Source organism: Chiloscyllium plagiosum, unplaced genomic scaffold, assembly GCF_037043375.1.
Source record: "Chiloscyllium plagiosum isolate Xiang-an unplaced genomic scaffold, Cpla_swu_hap1 HiC_scaffold_27, whole genome shotgun sequence".
Classification (NCBI taxonomy): domain Eukaryota; kingdom Metazoa; phylum Chordata; class Chondrichthyes; order Orectolobiformes; family Hemiscylliidae; genus Chiloscyllium; species Chiloscyllium plagiosum.
This window is the reverse complement of record NW_028270165.1, coordinates 90,961,610-90,979,692: the sequence shown is the minus strand read 5'-3', so window position 1 is coordinate 90,979,692 and position 18,083 is coordinate 90,961,610. Positions and strand designations below refer to the sequence as shown.

General features: G+C 45.5%; 2 protein-coding genes across 2 annotated transcripts in view; both read right to left on the bottom strand.

The window, feature by feature from the left end:
- LOC148144987 (uncharacterized) overlaps positions 1–18,083 on the bottom strand; it is a 518,924-nt gene that overhangs the window by 208,040 nt on the left and 292,801 nt on the right. The window lies entirely within an intron of this gene.
- The window catches only part of LOC148144993 (uncharacterized), a 42,607-nt gene that overhangs the window by 1,763 nt on the left and 22,761 nt on the right, over positions 1–18,083 (bottom strand). The gene's annotated exons all lie outside the window — the stretch shown is intronic.

Genomic DNA, 18,083 nt, shown 5'->3' with positions numbered 1-18,083 from the left:
ATCTGTTGATTTTGAAACTTCAGTCTTCAGATTTTCAAATACTGTGCAAAAAGAGATTACAAAAGTCATCACTATCAATGCAGGGTAGAAATTCTGAACAAGCAATTCTACTTTGTGGAATATTCTTTTGTTGTTCCACAAAATTGAAAGCACCATCCCACTCTCTCTCCCCCTCTGTTCTCACTCCGCTCTAACTAATTCTCCTGAAGGTGCTGATTCAGGATCTTAGAGGGGCAGAAAAAGCAAAAACATCAAGACTGACATCTCTCCGAATTTTGGATACCTCCACCTGAAAGTTACTATCTTTCACAACACTGGGATCCTGCTGAGAGTGAGCAGGTCTGATTTTGGGAAGCAAAAATAAAAGTATCAATTCAGGGTGAACCTGCAATGCAGCTTCTTGAGGAAGGACCAGACACAAAATGGTTAACGACCCCGAGAAGGTGGGAGCAAAATGAGACATCAAGGCATTAACACCAACACACTTCAGTCAAACTCTTCTGCTCCCAGTCAGGGCAAAACATGCTCTAAACGTCCAACCTTGACAACTACACTTCTGCTTCCATTGAAGACAATTAGAGTCACACAGCGCAGAAACAGACCCTTTGGCCCAACCTGCCCAAGGTCACCCAAGGCTGGAATCGAACCTGGGACCCTGGTGCTGTGAGGTAGCAGTGCTAACCACAGCCATCGTGCCGCCCTAGGCTGTCAAAAATGCATGAGGACCTTGCAGAATCTGATTGGTTGTTACTATGTCATCATGCTCAATTTCTGACTCTAAACAATGTACATAAGTTCTATCCAAACTCTGAAAGTCGGCAGATTATTTTGGCACTCTCGGAGTACTTATCGGTGGCCCAGAGGTTAGCACTGCTGCCTCGCAGCACCAGCGTCCCAGGTTCGATTCCAGCCTTGGGGGGCTGGCTGTGTGGAGTTTGCACATTCGCCCCATGTCTGCGTGGGTTTCCTCCCACAATCCAAAGATGTGCAGATGTGGTGAATTGGCCATGCTAAACTGCCCATAATGTTAGGTGCATTAGTCAGAGGGAGATGGGTCTGGGTGGGCTACTCTTCAGAGGATCGGTGTGGACTGGTTGGGCCAAAGGGCCAGTTTCCACATTGTTGGGAATCTAATCTAATCTCATCCTTCTGGGCTGATCAGAGTCTACCGTCCAGGCCATATCAAAGAATAAACTATTGCTTGTATGATTGACAAAGTCACATCCAGGTGTGTTTATTGACCAATCCCAGAAATCCGAAGATCCAGACAGCAGTCCAGATCAGAACAACCGGATAGGAAATGGTTAATGTCCCCAGGATGTGGGGAGCAAAATAAGACACCAAGGCGTTAACAACAACACCAGGGAAAAACTGAACATACAGATGTGACAAACATTCGTAGCAAGCCAGAATCACCGATGTACAGCACAGAAACAGTCCCTTCAGTCCATGCTGACCAGATATCCTAAATCAATCTCGTCCCATTTGCCAGCACTTGGCCCATGTCCCTCTAAATGTTTGCCGACATATACCCATCCAGATACCTTTTAAAAGGTTGTAATTGTACCAGCAGCCACCTCTTCCTCTGGCAGCTCATTCTTTACACACACCACCCTCTGTGTATAGGAGTTGCCCTTTAGGTTTCTTTTAAATCTCACCCTAAACCTATGAGCAATCCCAGATCAAAGATCTTGTCTATTTACCCTCGCCATGCCCCACATTATTTTATACAAGGTTGTAGGGTCACCCCTGTGGGATATAGTTGAAGCAGTGTTAGTATGCACATTTTAGTATAGCTAAAATGTGCATACATGAAATGTGCCTGCAAACAATGGTAGATGTTACAGATCAAACAGATAAGATGCTGTGAGGGGAGGGGGTGTAGGTTAAGCTAGACATGCTCGTACAAACAGTTGTAAGCATGTTTGCTGCTTCTGCAAAAACAAAAAAAAAACACAATCAAGGAGGTCAGAAGGCTCAGCGTCGGCGAAAAATGGGAGGAAATGTTGCTTTCGCCAACAAGGAAGTAGCTGGCAGTGAAAGAGGATATACGCTAACACGTTGTTCACGCACAAGGCTGAATAAGGCAAGAAATAGACAAGAGTAATGGACGCCACCGGGAAAGAATGGAGGGACAAACCGATCTTTTGAGGATCAGCTTGGAACATCGGGAGGGGGTGGAGGAGGAATGTGAATGAGGGAAAGAAGCTGAATGTGCTGGAGCAAGGTGGAGGAAGGACAGAGGATGCAAAACCGGCTTGAAGCTGCAATGAGGAATATTGCATGTGCTGTACTTGTACCTGTTGCAGTTACTGGTGGGAATCGGTTGCATTTTAAACATCAAAACAGAAAAGATATCCAACCCTCCCCCTTCCCAATCTCGATCCTTCAGTCCCTCCGCACCCGGGTAACTAAGACACATACCTGAGTTTGCGGAGGCTGCTCCCTCCCTGCATTCACTCCAGTTGCTCCAAGTGACCAATTTCCCCATCTCTGTCTCCCTCCCAGGATGAAGAGTCGGCCAGAGGGCGGGAGATTCACTTTGAAACTGACAGGGCCACTTCCGCCTTGTGACGTCACAAAGGAACTAGGGACGGGGCGACGAAAAGTGACGGTTTAGGGGGCGGGGCATGGCCTATAGCGGGACGCCGCACTGCGCATGCGCTGTGCCTGCAGCACACGGGGAGGAGGACACATTTTCCAAAAAAACCGCTCCCTTCAGAGAATCCCCACAGTGTGGAAGCAGGCCACTCGGCATCACCGACCCTCCCAAGTGTCACCCACCCACACCCATTCCCCTGCATTTATCCCCGAGTCATGCACCTTACCTGCATATTATGCCTAATTTAGCATGGCCAATCCACCCTAACCTGCACATCCCTGGGCACTGTGGGTAATTTAGCACGGCCAATCCACCCTCACCTGCACATCCCTGGGCACTATGGGTAATTTAGCACGGCCAATCCACCCTAACCTGCACATCCCTGGGCACTATGGGTAATTTAGCACAGCCAATCCAATCTAACCTGCATATCCCTGGGCACTATGGGTAATTTAGCACGGCCAATCCACCCTAACCTGCACATCCCTGGGCACTATGGGTAATTTAGCATGGCTAATCCACCCGAACCTGCACATCCTTGGGCACTATGGGTAATTTAGCACGGCCAATCCACCCTAATTCAGCATGGCCAATCCACTTTTGATGAGAGTGGTGCTGGAAAAGCTCAGCAATTCAGGCAGCATCCGAGGAGCAGGAAAATCTTCCTTTCGGGCAAAAGCCCTTCATGAGGAATAGAGGCAGAGTGTCTGCAGGGTTCAGATCCGAACTCTGCTGGTTTAAAGGTGGTCCGGAGTCTGTGTCGGATGAGTTGATTACAGAGGCAGGCACCAAGGAAACAAACGTGGCTGTGGTCGCGAGTCTGTTTGAGGACATGGTCAAAGAGCTTCAGGGCAGAGGAAACGTGTTGGGAGTTGCAATGGGAGAGGGATTCCTTGAGATTCTTGTAGAGAGAGGAGGAAAACTTCTTCAAGGCAGGCATCCTTGCAAGAGGATTCATTGTAGGGTTAAAATCAACTACGTAAAAACAAGGACTGCAGATACTAGAAACCAGATTCTAGAATCACTACTCCAGGTTCTAGTCCAACAGGCTTCTTTGGAAGCAGTAACTGTTGGAGTGCTGCCTCTTCATCAGGTGGTTGTGGAGGATAAGATCCTAAGACACAATTTAGAGCAAAACAGTCCAGTGTCCTGCCACTGAAATGGTGTATTGAACAAAGCTGGATTGTTCAGTCTTCCACCTTTTCAAATAGGTTGTAGGTCTCATTACAATGTAAATCCCAGAACATCTTGTTGTCACCTTCTCAAGATAACAAGGTTTTATAGCAAAAGCTCAAGCCATGATTAAATGGCAGAGTGGACTCGATGGGCTGAATGGCCTTACTTCTGCTCCTATGTCTTATGGTCTTATCTCAGCTCAGACAATGCATTAAAGGTGTGAGGTCAGAGTCTGCCTGTATCCCAATCTGGAGTCAGACTGGTTCTGTTTCGAAAGTCGAATTTACAAACTATTACATGTATTGACTGCCTGCAGATTTTTCCTTTAAAAAATGCACATAGAATGTATCTGCAAATATACATCTCTCCCCCCCTCCCCCCCACACACAGACACAAACACACACACGCACAAGTTTGTTTGTACCTGCAGAATTATGTCTTACTTTGCTCAAAAACTGCATGAATCCATGTAAGATTCTGTAAGTCAGTTTATCCATTGTGGCACACACAGTCTCACACAGGGGAGCTCACACCTTCAATACATTATCTGGGCTGACGCGACACCAATTGGTAAAGTTCACTTGAGGATTTAACTATTTTAAAAGGTTTTGTGATTTACATTTGAAAGAACTGAAACTATCATGGTCATTCGAACAGATGAGAGACTTAAACAATCCGGGTCTTTTTCAATATGTACTTTCAGTTACATCACACTATAAACTGTTGCAATAAATTCTGTGTCTTACAATCTTATATTCCACAATCCCCTGATGAAGGAGCTGCACTCCGAAAGCTACTGCTTCCAATTCAACTTGTTGGACAGAATTCCTCAATTAGGGCACCATAAGAATCCTGGGAGACTGCTATTTCCTGTTTACTTCATAATGAACAAACATTAAGCACGATCGCCTATTTATTTCTCATTTTGTTTCATTTTTCTTGTTTAATTCCCTGCGATGATGTGGGAGAATTATCAGATTTGGGTCAGCCATTTGGTCACATATTAAAGCCTGGAAACCATTTTGAACCTCGGCTTAGTGCCTGCTTGCTTAAGTTTGTGTTTCCCAGGCTCAGCGGAGACGGTTGGCCTTGTAGCTGTGCTGCTTCCTGATAAACAAATTCTTCCCTGACATGGGGCTTTATTTCCATCCCTCACATTTGGCGAGTCAGGCAGGAGATACCCTGGTCCTGCCAGGTCACCGGCCGATATCCTTTGACAGATTAAATATAGAGGGTGATTGCTGCTTTTGTTGTGTCCAAAATAAAGAGGAAAGCTGGCCAGGGACAAAAGTGCTGTTAGAAATGTTGATACAATTCTCCCTACTCAGCCACAAGATACCAGTGAGAGAACCCAACAGGGTCCTAGCATCTGGACGTAATACTGCTGAGAGCACTTGTGCTTTACTAAGTTAGTAATAATGAATTTGCTTACCCCAGGGTTACGAGAGGTGAAACCCTATTTGAATGAATTTGGCATACAGGACACATTGGGCAACTATTAAAGACTCTGTTGTATTTCCCTGGGTTATGGACTCATGCAGAGACACAAACAACTTGTATTGAAAAGTGTTCGATTTGCAAATGGAACAAAGGAGAGGTATATAGAGTTTGCACACTTGGTTAAGCAGCAATGTGTCACAGCCAGGATTTATGAGGCTCAACTCCCTAACTTGGGCTGCTCTGGAATGTGAGTGCCTCATTATTCCTTCCTTCCTTCCAAGGCTAAAGAAAAGCTGACAAACTGAGATATGAAGCAAGTTGGAAAATGTTCCAGAGAGACACATACAGGCAGAAGTTTGCAGGAAAGTTAACACTTCATAATCTGGTTTCAATGCACATTAGCCTGGGTATGGTACTGATATCACAGGGGTCTCAAAAAGGGTACTCCCTCAATACTCAAACCAAAACATGGGTGCCTCCTGCTGGACTGGTTTGTGTTCATTCTTTGCTGCTGCATATTTCAGTTGATGATGTACATTATTGTTAACACTCTCAAACCTGGTGGCACCCAGATTTTCGGAAAGCAGCTAGGAAAAGATCTGAAGCGTGTTTAATTTGTAAACAAACAAGGTGCATAAGTCGAAGAGGGATGCCCTGTGTTTGTTAACCACCTCGTGGCTTGGTCGGCCTTTTTAAATTGTCTACAACTTGCTTATATAGTATCACCTTGCGTACATTGTTATGAATATTGTCTAATAAGAATCAAATCAAAACCATCCCAATGACTGAAACAGCTGACACTGCATTGTTGGACAAATGGGAAATATTTGCAGTTAACCAAAGCACTTCAAAGTTTACAGTCACGGGTACGTCAAGGTGAAGAATTAGGACCGGGTCATATTGGAGCCTGCTTCCTCGGGCAGAGTTCCGCAGATACACTGCTCTCTGGGAAAAGCAGCAGCCCTCACTCCTCCTCCTCATCTCTGTCCTAAACCTACTCCCCCAAAGCTTGGGGCCTAGTCTCAGCCACCAGCAGAAGTGACTGGATAGGGTAGTGCTTCATCCTCTCAGTGCAATGAATTCCCACTTTCCACCAAAATCCCGGATGTACTCACTTAGTTGCTTGCTGTCTCACAAATGAAAGATTTCATTGTAACTTCTTCCGGTCCCAGGAAGGGCAAAGCATCTTTGAAAGCTGCTCTGAAAGCCCTGTCTTCACAACCACACTTCTTCTTTCACCGAAGACAGTTGGAGTCATACACCACACAAACAGATCCTTCAGCCCAACTCATCTATGCCAACCATATATCCGGAATCAATCTATTCCATTTGCCAGCATGTGGCCCATATTCCTCAAAACCCTTCCTGTTCTTGTACCCATCCAGATGCAGAGGGATGTGGGCCAAATGCTAGCAAATGGGACAAGATGAATTTTGGATATCTGGTCGGCATGGACGAGTTGTACCAAATGGGCTGTTCCCGTGCTGTATGACTCTAATCTTCTTCGGTGAAAGCAGAGGTGTGATTGGAAGGCTGAACTTTCAGAGCAGCTTTCAGAGATGTTTTGCCCTTAATGGGAGCAGAAGTTACAATGAAATCTTGCATTGGTGAGACAGCAACTGAGTGAGTAAGTTAAGTACATCCGGGATTTTGATGGAAGGTGGGAATTTGTTGCATTGTGGAGATGAAGCCCTACCCTATCGAGTCATTTCTGTTACTGGGGAGACCAGGCCTCAAGATTAGGAGAAGCAGATTTAGGACCGAGATGAGGAGGAATTGCTTTTCCCAGAGAGTAGTGAATCTATGGAATTATCTGACCATGGAAGCAGTACAGGCATTTTCACGAAGAGAGACCTTGGAGTGCAGATTCATAGCTCCTTGAAAGTGGAGTCACAGGTCGATAGGATAGTGAAGATGGCGTTTGGTATGCTTTCTTTTATTGGTCAGAGTATTGAGTACAGGAGTCGAGAGGTCATGTTGTGACTGTACAGGACATTGGTTAGGCCACTGTTGGAATATTGCGTGCAATTCTGGTCTCCTTCATATCGGAAAGATGTTGTGAAACTTGAAAGGGTTCAGAAAAGATGTACAAGGATGTTGCCAGGGTTGGAGGATCTGAGCTACAGGGAGAGACTGAATAGGCTGGGACTGTTTTCCCTGGAGCATCAGAGGCTGAAGGGTGACCGTATAGAGGTTTATAAAATCATAAGGGGCATGGATAGGATAAATAGACAAAATCTTTTCCCTGGGGTGGGGGAGTCCAGAACTAGAGGGCATAGGTTTAGGGTGAGAAGGGAAAGATATGAAAGAGACCAAAGGGGCAACTTTTTCACACAGAGGCTGGTGTGTGTATGGAATGACCTGCCAGAGGAAGTTGTGGAGACTGGTGCAATTGCAACATTTAAGAGGCATTCGGATGGGTATATGAATAGGAAGGGTTTGGAGAGATATTGTTTGGGTGCTGGCAGGTGGGACAAGATTGGGTTGGGATATCTGGTCGGCATGGGACGGGTTGGACCAAAGGGTCTGTTTCCATGCTGTACATCGCTATGACTCTAAACTCAATACACAGTTGAATGGGTATTTGCAATGATAGGAGAATGAAGGGTATTTGGGACAATGCAGGGAGGAGGAGCTGAGTTGATGGATAGATCAGCCATGATTTTAATGAATGGTGGAGCAGGCTGGATGGGCCAAATGGCCAACTCCTGCTTCTATTACTATGAAACTGTAACCCTGCATTTCCCATGGCTAACCCACCTAACCTACACGTCCCTGGACATTCTGGGCAATTTAGCATGGCCAATCCAAATCAAGGCCAGTCAGCAGTATAGTGATGTGGAAAATGAACATCAGAGAGTGATAGAAAGGGACAAGGGGAGTAAATATACCAGCAATCAAACTGGATTTTAAAGGTCACAAAAATTGAAACTAAAAACAGTGGGTCTGAATGTGTGCTGCATTGTAACAAAAGTGAATGAGTTGATTGCACACATTGAAGAGAATAATTACGATCCGAGACTCCTTACAGAGACATGGCTTCAGGATGGCAAGGATTGGATCCTGAATATCAAGGGGATAGTCAGATGGGAAGCTCGGTAAAGGTAGAGGGTTGGCACTGCTAATCAAAGCACTGATCACCTCGGATTTCAGGTCCTGATTTCTCCGTCCTCTGTTGATCTCCCTGTTCCCTATTACCCCTTCTGGAACAATAAAACATTCAGTAATCATGCCCCAACCCACAATCTCCCAGCCTGTCAACCATCCAGGCACAGAGTTTAGTCATAACAGGGAATTAAACAAGAAAAATGAAACAAAATTAGAAATAAATAGGTGCTTATGCTTAATGTTTGTTCATTCAGAAGTAAATCAGAAATAGGGCTCTCCCAGGATTCTCATGGTGCCCGACTTGGGGAATTTTGTCTCCCTTCCATCTAACTATTAGCACCCAGCTATGATTTACAACAATATTTACAACAGAAGTAAGGCACCTGTTCTCAAATAGGCAGAGATATACTGATGTAGATTTTTGTTTCTCTTTCGTGCAAACACACGCACACGTCCATGGGGGTGAATTTGTATGTGCAGGTTCGGGGGGATTGGTTATGCCAAATTACCCATAGTGCCCAGGCACGTGCAGGTTAGGGTGGATTGGCCATGCTGAATTATTTAGTGCCCAGAGATGTGCAGGTTAGACGGGGTAAATGGAGAGCAACAGGTGTAGGGGAATGGGTGTGGGTGGGTTAACCTTCAGAGGGTCAGTATGGAGTCTTTAGGCCCTGTGGCCTGCTTCCACACTGTGAGGGTTCTCTGAAGGGAAGAGGTTTTGCAAACTGTGACTCGCCTCTTGATATGTTGATGTCACAGCAGGGAAGTGGCCCTGTCCGTGAGTGAATCTCACTCTGTCTGGGCAACTCTTCATCCTGGGAGGGAGACAGACATGTGGGGAGGGGAAATCTATTCACTTATAGCAACTGGAGTGAATGCAGGGAGGGAGGAGACTCCACAAACTCAGGTATGTGTCTTAGTTACCCGGGTGAGGAGGGACAGAGGGATCGACGTTGGGAAGGCGGGAGGAGTAGATAGCTTTTCTGTTTTGATGTTTAAAATGCACCCGATTCCCACCAGTAAGTGCAACAGGTACAAGTACAGCACATGCAATATTCCTCATTGCATCCTCTGTTCTTCCTCCACCTTGCTCCAGCACATTTAGCTTCTTTCCCTCATTCCCATTTCCCCCCGCCCTGATGTTCCAAGCTGACCCGCAAAAGATCTGTTTGTCCCTCCATTCTTTCCCGGTTGTCTTTTGTGGGTTTTGAAAACTTTCCCAGTCCTCTGAGGATTGGAGTTGGGAGGTTACGTTGTGCACTCTCCAGGACATTTGTTTGGCTACTTTTGGAGTATTGTGTGCAGTTCTGGACTCTCTGCTCGAGGAAGGATGTTGTGAAACCTGAAAGGATTCAGATAAGATTGACAAGGATGTTGTCAGGGTTTGAGCTGAACAGGGTGGAGCTGTTTTCTGTTGAGTTTTCAAAGGCTGAGGGTGACCCTACAACCGTTTATAAAATCATGAGAGGCATGGAGAGGGTAAATAGAAAAGGTCTTTTCCCTGGATGGGTCATAGGTTCAGGGTGAGGGTGAGATTTAAGAGGAACCTAAGGGGCAACTCCTATATTCAGAGGGTGCTGTATGTAAGGAATGAGCTGCCAGAGGAAATGGTGATGGCTGGTACAATTACAGCACTTAAAAGGCATCTGGATGGGTATCTGAATAGGAAGGGTTTAGAGGACATAGGCCAAGTGCTGACAAATGGGACTGGATTAATTTAGAATACCTGGTTGGTACTGATGAGTTGGACCAAAGGGTCTGTTTCTGTGCTGTACATCTCTATGACTCTGGCTTTCCACTAACATTTGCAACGTCAATAGGTCCACTTTCTCTCTAATGTCGGTGTTAATGGCTTGACATCTCATTTTGCTCCCACCTTCCTGGGGACGTTAACCATTTCGTGTCTGGTTCTTCCTCAAGAAGCTGCATTCCCAATTCACCCTGAATTGACACATTTTATTTGCTTCCCAAAATCAGACCTGCTCACTCTCAGCGGTATCCCAGTGTTGTGAAAGATATTAACTTTCAGGTGGAATTATCCAAAATGCAGAGAGATGTCAGTCTTGATGTTTTTGCTTTTTCTGCCCCTGTAAAATTTACAATTTCTAACAATACTAGCTCCTCATTCACTGCTCCATCTGATACACGACATTGGAAACTCAGTACAGGAGGCTGCAAAAAATGAGCAGCTTTAAAACAAAAACCTCTTGGAGCTCAAAACTTTCAATGAGAGCCTGAGTCTTGCAGTAACTAAGTTCAGGTAACCTTTATTGTGACCCAACTTTGTTACAGCTTCAGATTCCACCCCCGCACCCCCCTCACCAAAAAGACGTAGAAAAAGTTGCTGTTTTTTTTAAATAAGCGCTCACACGGCCACCCCCCTCCGCCTCTCTTCCTCTACTATTGGTCAGCACCGAGTTGTCCCTTTGTAATTGGTTCCTTGCTACAGCCGTAACCTATAGGAAATACTGCCTCACTCACCAATTTCAACCCATACCTTGATTCCAACTAAGTTTCTCTCCACCTGGTGCCTCCGCAGGTGGGAGGAGCAGGTGAAGCCTTTCCAGCACTCGGGGCAGCTGAAGGGCCTTTCCTCTGTGTGGACCCGCTGGTGGGTCAGCAAGTTGGAGGCCTGGGTAAATCTCTTCCCATACTCAGGACAGCTGAAGGGCCTCTGCCCCATGTGGACCACTGGTGGGTCAGGAGGTGGGAGGCCCGGACAAAGGCCTTCCTGCACTCGGGGCAGCTGAAGGGCCTTTGCCAAGTGTGGAGCCGCTGGTGCCTGAGCAGGTTCAAGGAATTCCTGAAGGCTTCCCAAACTCGGGGCAGTTGGGAAGAGTGTCAATTCAGGGTGAACCTGCAATGCAGCTTCTTGAAGACCCAGACACAAAATGGTTAACGTCCCCGGGAAGCGGGGAAGCAAAGTGAGACATCAAGGTATTAACATAGACACCAGAGAGAAACTGAACGTAAAGATGTGGCAAATGTTTGTGGAAAGCCAGAGTCACAGATATACAGCATAGAAACAGACACTTGGATCAAACTCTTTGGTGCTGACCAGATATCCAAAATTAATCTAGTCCCATTTGCCAGCACTTGGCCCATATCCCTCTGAGCCCTGCTCCGGATGGCGGCCGTCTGGTCCACAGAGCACCTGCGCAGTTTGCAAAACATCTTCCCTTCCGAGAAGCTCCATCGTGTGGAAGCAGGCCACTCTGCCCAGGGAGTCCACACCGACCCTCCGAAGGGTAACCCACCCACACCCATTCCCCAACCGCTCTGCATTTAACCCTTACTAATGCACCTAACCTGCACATCCTATGGCTAATCCACCCTAACCTAGACAGATGCCAGCCAGACATCCTAAATTAACGTAGTTCCATTTGCCAGCATTTGGCCCATATCCCTCTAAACCCTTGCTATTCATATCGGCAGATGCCTTTTATATTGTCATTATGCCAGCCTCCACGACTTCCTCTGGCAGCAGGTTCCATACATCCACCACCCTCTGCGTGAAAAAGTTTCTACTCACTTCCCATTTCCCCATTCCGATGTTCTTCTAGTTCTGGACTCCCTTATCCTGGGGAAAAGACCTTGCACTGATCCATGCCCCTTATATATTTTTATAAGGTCACCCCTCAACCTCTGATGCTCCAGGGAAAATATCCCTGGCCGATCAGCCTCTCCCTGAACATCAAAACGTTCCAACTTTGCCAACAAGCCTTATAACACTCCCCTTAACTGTGTAAGTCTTGCCTGGATTGCTTGACCAAAATGCAAACCTCACATTTCTCTAAATTAAAGTCCACCTGCCACTCTTTGGCCGATCAGCCCATCTGATCAGTTCTGATTTATCGCTTTTTCCTCCCTTATTCCAGAGAAACTGAAAATCTCCATCCCACACACTCTCCCTCCATTCTCAGTTTGCTGAACCTAATCCCTGCTGTACCTCATCCTGAAGGGTCTGGTTCATGTTGATTAACAGGCCTACACTCACCAGGGGGGGGGGGGATCGAATTGAAACATACATAATACTGAACGACCTGGACATTGGAAAGATGTTTCAATTGGTAAGAGAGACTAGGACCAGAGGACCTTTTGGAATGGAGAAAAGAAAAAACTTCAGCCAGAGAATGGTGAATCTATGGAATTCCTTGATACAGAAGCTGTGGAGGCCAGGTCACTGAGGATATTTAAAACTGAAATAGATAGGTTCTTGAGTATCAAGGGGATCGAGAGGTATTGGGAGAAAGCAGGTGAATGGGGTTGACAAACTGATCAGCCACAATTGAATGGTATGAGCAGACCTGATGTGGTGAATGGCCAAATGTCTGCTCCTGTCCTATAGTCCCTTACTGTCCTGGACATAGTGAGAGAGTTGGGAGCAGGAGTAGGTCAGTTGGTCTTTCGAGCCTGCACCAGCTTTGAACAGATCATAACTAGATAATAATCTACCTACTTCTAGGTGGATAGGCTGGGATGTTTTCAATGGAACACAGGAGGTTGAGATGCAACATTATAGAGAATTATAAAATCATAGATGAGGTGAATGGCAGGTGTCGTTTCAAGATTAGGAGCAAATTTTTAAGGTGCGAGGAGAAAGATTTTAAGATAGATATGAGGAGCACCTTTTTCCTTTGAGAGAGTGGTTTGTGTGTGGAATGAATGTCCAGAGGAAATGGTGGATGCAGGTACAGTAACAACGTTTATAAGATGTTTGGATAAGGACATGAATAGGAAAGGTTCGGAGGGATATGGGCCAAACACAGGCAGGTGGAACAAGTTTAGTTTGTGAACATAGTCAGCACGGACTAGTTGGGCTGAAGGGTCTGTTTCTGTGCTGTCTGACTCTGCAACTGTTCGAAACTGGTCTTGAAACCATTTTCTTGCCTTCCCCCAGAAACATCCACCTCTTTGTTGTTCAAAAATCAGAGGAGTTCAGCCTTGAATATATTTAATGACACCCCAGCCCCCCCACCCCCGAACAGCAGGAAGGCATCCCCACTTCTGAACTCAATTCCTCTTGCTAATATAACACTTGCCTTGCTGATTGCTTGCTGCACCTGTCTCACAACAGGCAGTGACTGGTGTCGGAGGACGCTGAGGCCCCTTTGTACATCCACACGGCATTCCCGATGAAGGGCTCGGGCCCGAAACGTCGACTCTCCTGCTGCTTGGAAGCTGCCACACTTTTTGACTCTGATCTTCAACACCTGCAGTCCTCACTTTCCCCACATCCCAATATATCACCATTTAAACAATGCACTTCCTTTCTGCTGTTTTTTCCCCCCACAGCAAAGGCTATAACTTCACACTGTGGGACTGTTTTTGCCAATTGAGACACTGATCTGGATCAACATTTCCTGAGTCTGGTCCTCCCTGGATTCACTGTCTTTACATCCAGTTGCTGCGAGTCAACAACCGAAGCCCACAATGAAATAAAGAAATGGAAAAGAGAGTGCGGTACTCACAATGTTAAACAGAGGAAGGAAGTTGTAGTCTGGAGTAAAGCTCAATCTTCTTTCAGAGAGAGAGGTGCAGCAGCTTCAGAAGCTCATGGGACAACTTCCGCATTCAGACAATAGTGGATGTTCTCATTGGCAGGAGGACTACCCTACTTCCGGTCCTCCAAGGCTCCCCATTAGCTTCTAAAGAAGGTCACGCCCCGTTGCAGCGGACAGCTAGGAGCATGCGCCGTTCTTGCTGACACCGAGGAGCATGCGCTGTACACTCTGTGGCAATGCTGCGATTACTGACAAATTCAAGTGTCCAAATGCCAATAGGAGAAAAAGAAACGGTAGAGTCAATATTTATTTATTTAGGACTCGACATAACCAAACATGCTCCTCACTATTTTTGCTACTCACCTTGCCGACACCCCTCTTGATTTTACAAATCTCAATAAGGTCACCCCTCAACCTCCTCCACTCCAGTGAATAAAGTCTCAGCTTCTCCTTATAACTCCTTATAACTCAAACCCTTCAGTCCTGACAACATCCTGGTACATCGTTACCGAACCTTCTCTAATAGTATTCTTTCTATAACAGGGCGACCAGAACTGTACTCAGTGTTCTAAAAGTGGCCTCACCAACATCCTGTATAATTTCAAAATGATGTCCCAACTCCAATATTCAACTGTGTGGGCGGCACGGTGGCACAATGGTTAGCACTGCTGCCTCACAGCGCCAGAGACCCGGGTTCAATTCCCACCTCAGGCGACCGACTGTGTGGAGTTTGCACGTTCTCCCCGTGTCTGCGTTGGTTTCCTCCGGGTGCTCCGGTTTCCTCCCACAGTCCAAAGATGTGCAGGTCAGGTGAATTGGCCATGCTAAATTGCCCGTAGTGTTAGGTAAGGGGTAAATGTAGGGGAATGGGTGGGTTGCACTTCGGCGGGGCGGTGTGGACTTGTTGGGCCGAAGGGCCTATTTCCACATTGTGAGTAATCTAATGAAGGTGTGAACAATGAAGGCAAGTGGGCTAATCAACTTAACAACTCTGTCTACCAGTGATGCAACTTTCAAAGAACTATGTACCTGAACCACACCCCCATGTCTCTCTTCTACAACATCACCCAGGGCCCCGCCAGTAACTGCTACAAGTCCTCCCCTTTTTATTAAAGCAAAGTGCAATGCCTCACTTTTATCTATACTCTCTCGTGTACACGCTCTCTCTCGGACACAGACACACACCAACCAACACGCACACAGGCTTATACTCCATCACAATCATACATTACCAGTTTTTGTTTTAAAGCTGCTCATTTCTGAGGGAAATCCAAGATGGTGGCAACGAGCAAGTCTGAGTCTACAGTGCTCCTCCCAAGATTTGGGTAAAGTGGGTCACCCACCCCCACCACACTCACCAAATCATTGATAATAGTTGTTTAATTTAATTAGTTGTTTAATATTAAACTTAAACAATCTAATCTTTAGTTAAAATGACGAAAGGGAAGGGAGCCCGCAGCTCACAACAAGCAGGACCCCCTCCCCCACTCTCTCCAGCTCCAGCAGAGGCGTCCACAGCCGCCCCGGGGGACTTACCTACAGGGGCAAGCCTTGTGGAGATGATCTCCAAGCTGGACGCGAAGATCGACGCGTTTAGTGAGGATTCCCGAAGTCGATGGGACTCACTCTCAGCCCCACTGCAAAAGCACGACCAAGACATTAAAGAAATCGAGCGCCGAGTTGGAGGGGCAGAGCTAAAGGTCGTCAAAAAAATATTCGTTTGCTGGGCCTTCCCAAACGGGAAGAAGAAGGCCAGCTTACAGTATTCCTGGAGCAGTGGCTGCCACAGCTTTTAAATCTGGAAGCTGGATCAGGCCAGGCAAGGGTGGAAAAGACCCCCAAGCTATGATCTATAAAGGATCCAAGATCATGTTATTCCAGGACTTTTCCCCGGCTCTGGTTCGAAAGAGGAAGGCATTCGACGAGGCGAAGAAGCGTTTAAGGGACTTAAATATTCAGTACTCCTTACGCTACCCAGCGACGTTACACTTTAACCATGAACAATCCATATATAACTTTGGATCGCCAGAAAAGGCTAAGGAATTCTTAGACTCTCTTAGATAAACTGTAAGGCATAATGGATGTTGGTTTGCCTTTCACCCCACTTTGGTTTGTATCCCCCCTTTTTTTCCTCTTACTTTACTTTACTGTTTAATATTATCATGCGGGGTAGGGAGAGGGATTTGATTTTCTCCCCCACCCCTTGGGGTTGTTTTATTATTTTATGTATATATGAGGGGTGTGTGTGTGTGTGTATGTGTATATGTATATATAAAAAAGCTGGGGTATATATTAAAAAAAAAAGCTGGGGGGTTTGGTTGGTGTTGGTGGGGAGAGGTGGCTACCTTATTCAAATTTACCTCTGTCTCTAGGAGCGAGGTTGCTTTCCCTTGTTATTTTGTATTATATTTAATTATTATTTGTTGAGGTGGTAATTTTATAGTTATATATTTATATATGGTATTAACATTACCAAATATATCCAGGTGTTGGTGTGGGGGGGGGAATAGTGTGCTCACTGTTAACTCTAGCTTTGTATTATATTTGAATTCTCATTTTATTGAGGAGCGTCTGGGTCAAGGGTGGGGCATTGGTTGGGAGAGGATATGATGGACTTTTGGCGAGGAAGTGACACCCTCTGGGAACAAGGGGAAAATCTCCACTTAGATACGTTTTTTTTTAAGAAATGGTTTTTTATTGTATTGTTGTGGGCGTATTAGAGAGGCGTTATTTTTGTAAATTTTATATGCTCTACACTCGGGAGGTTCTGGATAGGGTTCCCCCTCCCGAGGGATCTCGGATTGGCCCAGATGATTATGGTTGATCAGTCGGTTAAGTGGTGCATCTGGAATGTCAAGGGGAGTAATTCGCCAGTCAAAAGGAAGAAAATATTATCAAATCTTCAGAAGGAAAGAGTTGATATAGCTCTCCTACAGGAGACACACCTGTCGGATAAAGAACACTTGAAATTACGACAGGGTGGTTTTGATCAGGCCTTTTTTTCGTCTTTTAGCTCAAAAAGCAGGGGAGTTGTTATTCTTGTCCGAAAGAATTTCCCTTTCAAAATCCTAAAGCAGATAAAAGACGAAGCTGGATGATATATTTTGATTAAAGTCCTCATAAATGGAGAGGAATATGGGATTTTAAATTTGTACTGCCCTCCGGCACACCCCTTTAAATTTATAACGGAAGCCTTTTCAAAATTGATGGCTTTTGGTGCCTGTCATATAATTAAAGGGGGAGCCTTTAATTGTATTATGGATCCGGAAATAGATAGTATTCCCAAGAGTACTGCAGGAGTATCTCCCAGATCCAGACAATTGATGGATCCGAACAAAGAATTAGGATTAGTAGATGTATGGAGATGTCTTCATCCACAGGGCAGAGATTTTTCTTTTTACTCCAATCCACATAAATGTCATACCAGAATTGATATGTTTTTCGCCCCCTCGATTTTTAAAAATTCCATATCATCCTGTAAAATAGGTAGTATAGCAATTTCCGATCACGCCTGCTGTATATATGGAAACTAAGGCGAGGAACAATGGGACATCCCCTCGGCATTGGCGTATGGACCCCTTCCTAATGAAAGATAGTAAATTTGTAAAGTACTTCTCTCAAGAATTTAAAACTTTTTTAGAAATTAATTCAGGTACAGCTCGCAACCCATCAATGATGTGGGAGACCATCAAAGCTTACACGCGAGGTTTGATCATCTCCTATTCAGCGACCCAGAAGAAATTGAAGGGAGAACAACAGCGTCTGCTTGAAGCTCGCTTAAAAGCAGCTGAAACAGCATACACTGATAGACCTTCTATTATTAAATTGCAAAGGATTTCGGCTCTTAGGACAGCTCTAAACACTACGCTTACTCAAACGGCTAAGAGGGAAATATTATTTGCAAAACAAAAGGTTATATGAATATGGCGACAAACCGGGTCGATACTTAGCATTTCTTGCAAAGAAAAAAAAAAGGCCCCTCAGACTATTACGTCTATCAAGGAAAGTACGGGTATTTTAACTCACGATCATAAAAAGATTAATGCGATCTTTAGAGAATTTTATTCTGAGTTATATAAATCGCAGGATTATGAAGATAGGACGAGGAGGATGCAGTCATGTTTTAAAAATTTGACCTTTCCAGGCCTAACTCCGGAACAAGTATCGGTCCTAAATGCTCCTCTTCCAGTCCAAGAAATACTTGGTGCAATTAGGCAAATTCAGAGTGGTAAGGCACTGGGCCCAGATGGTTT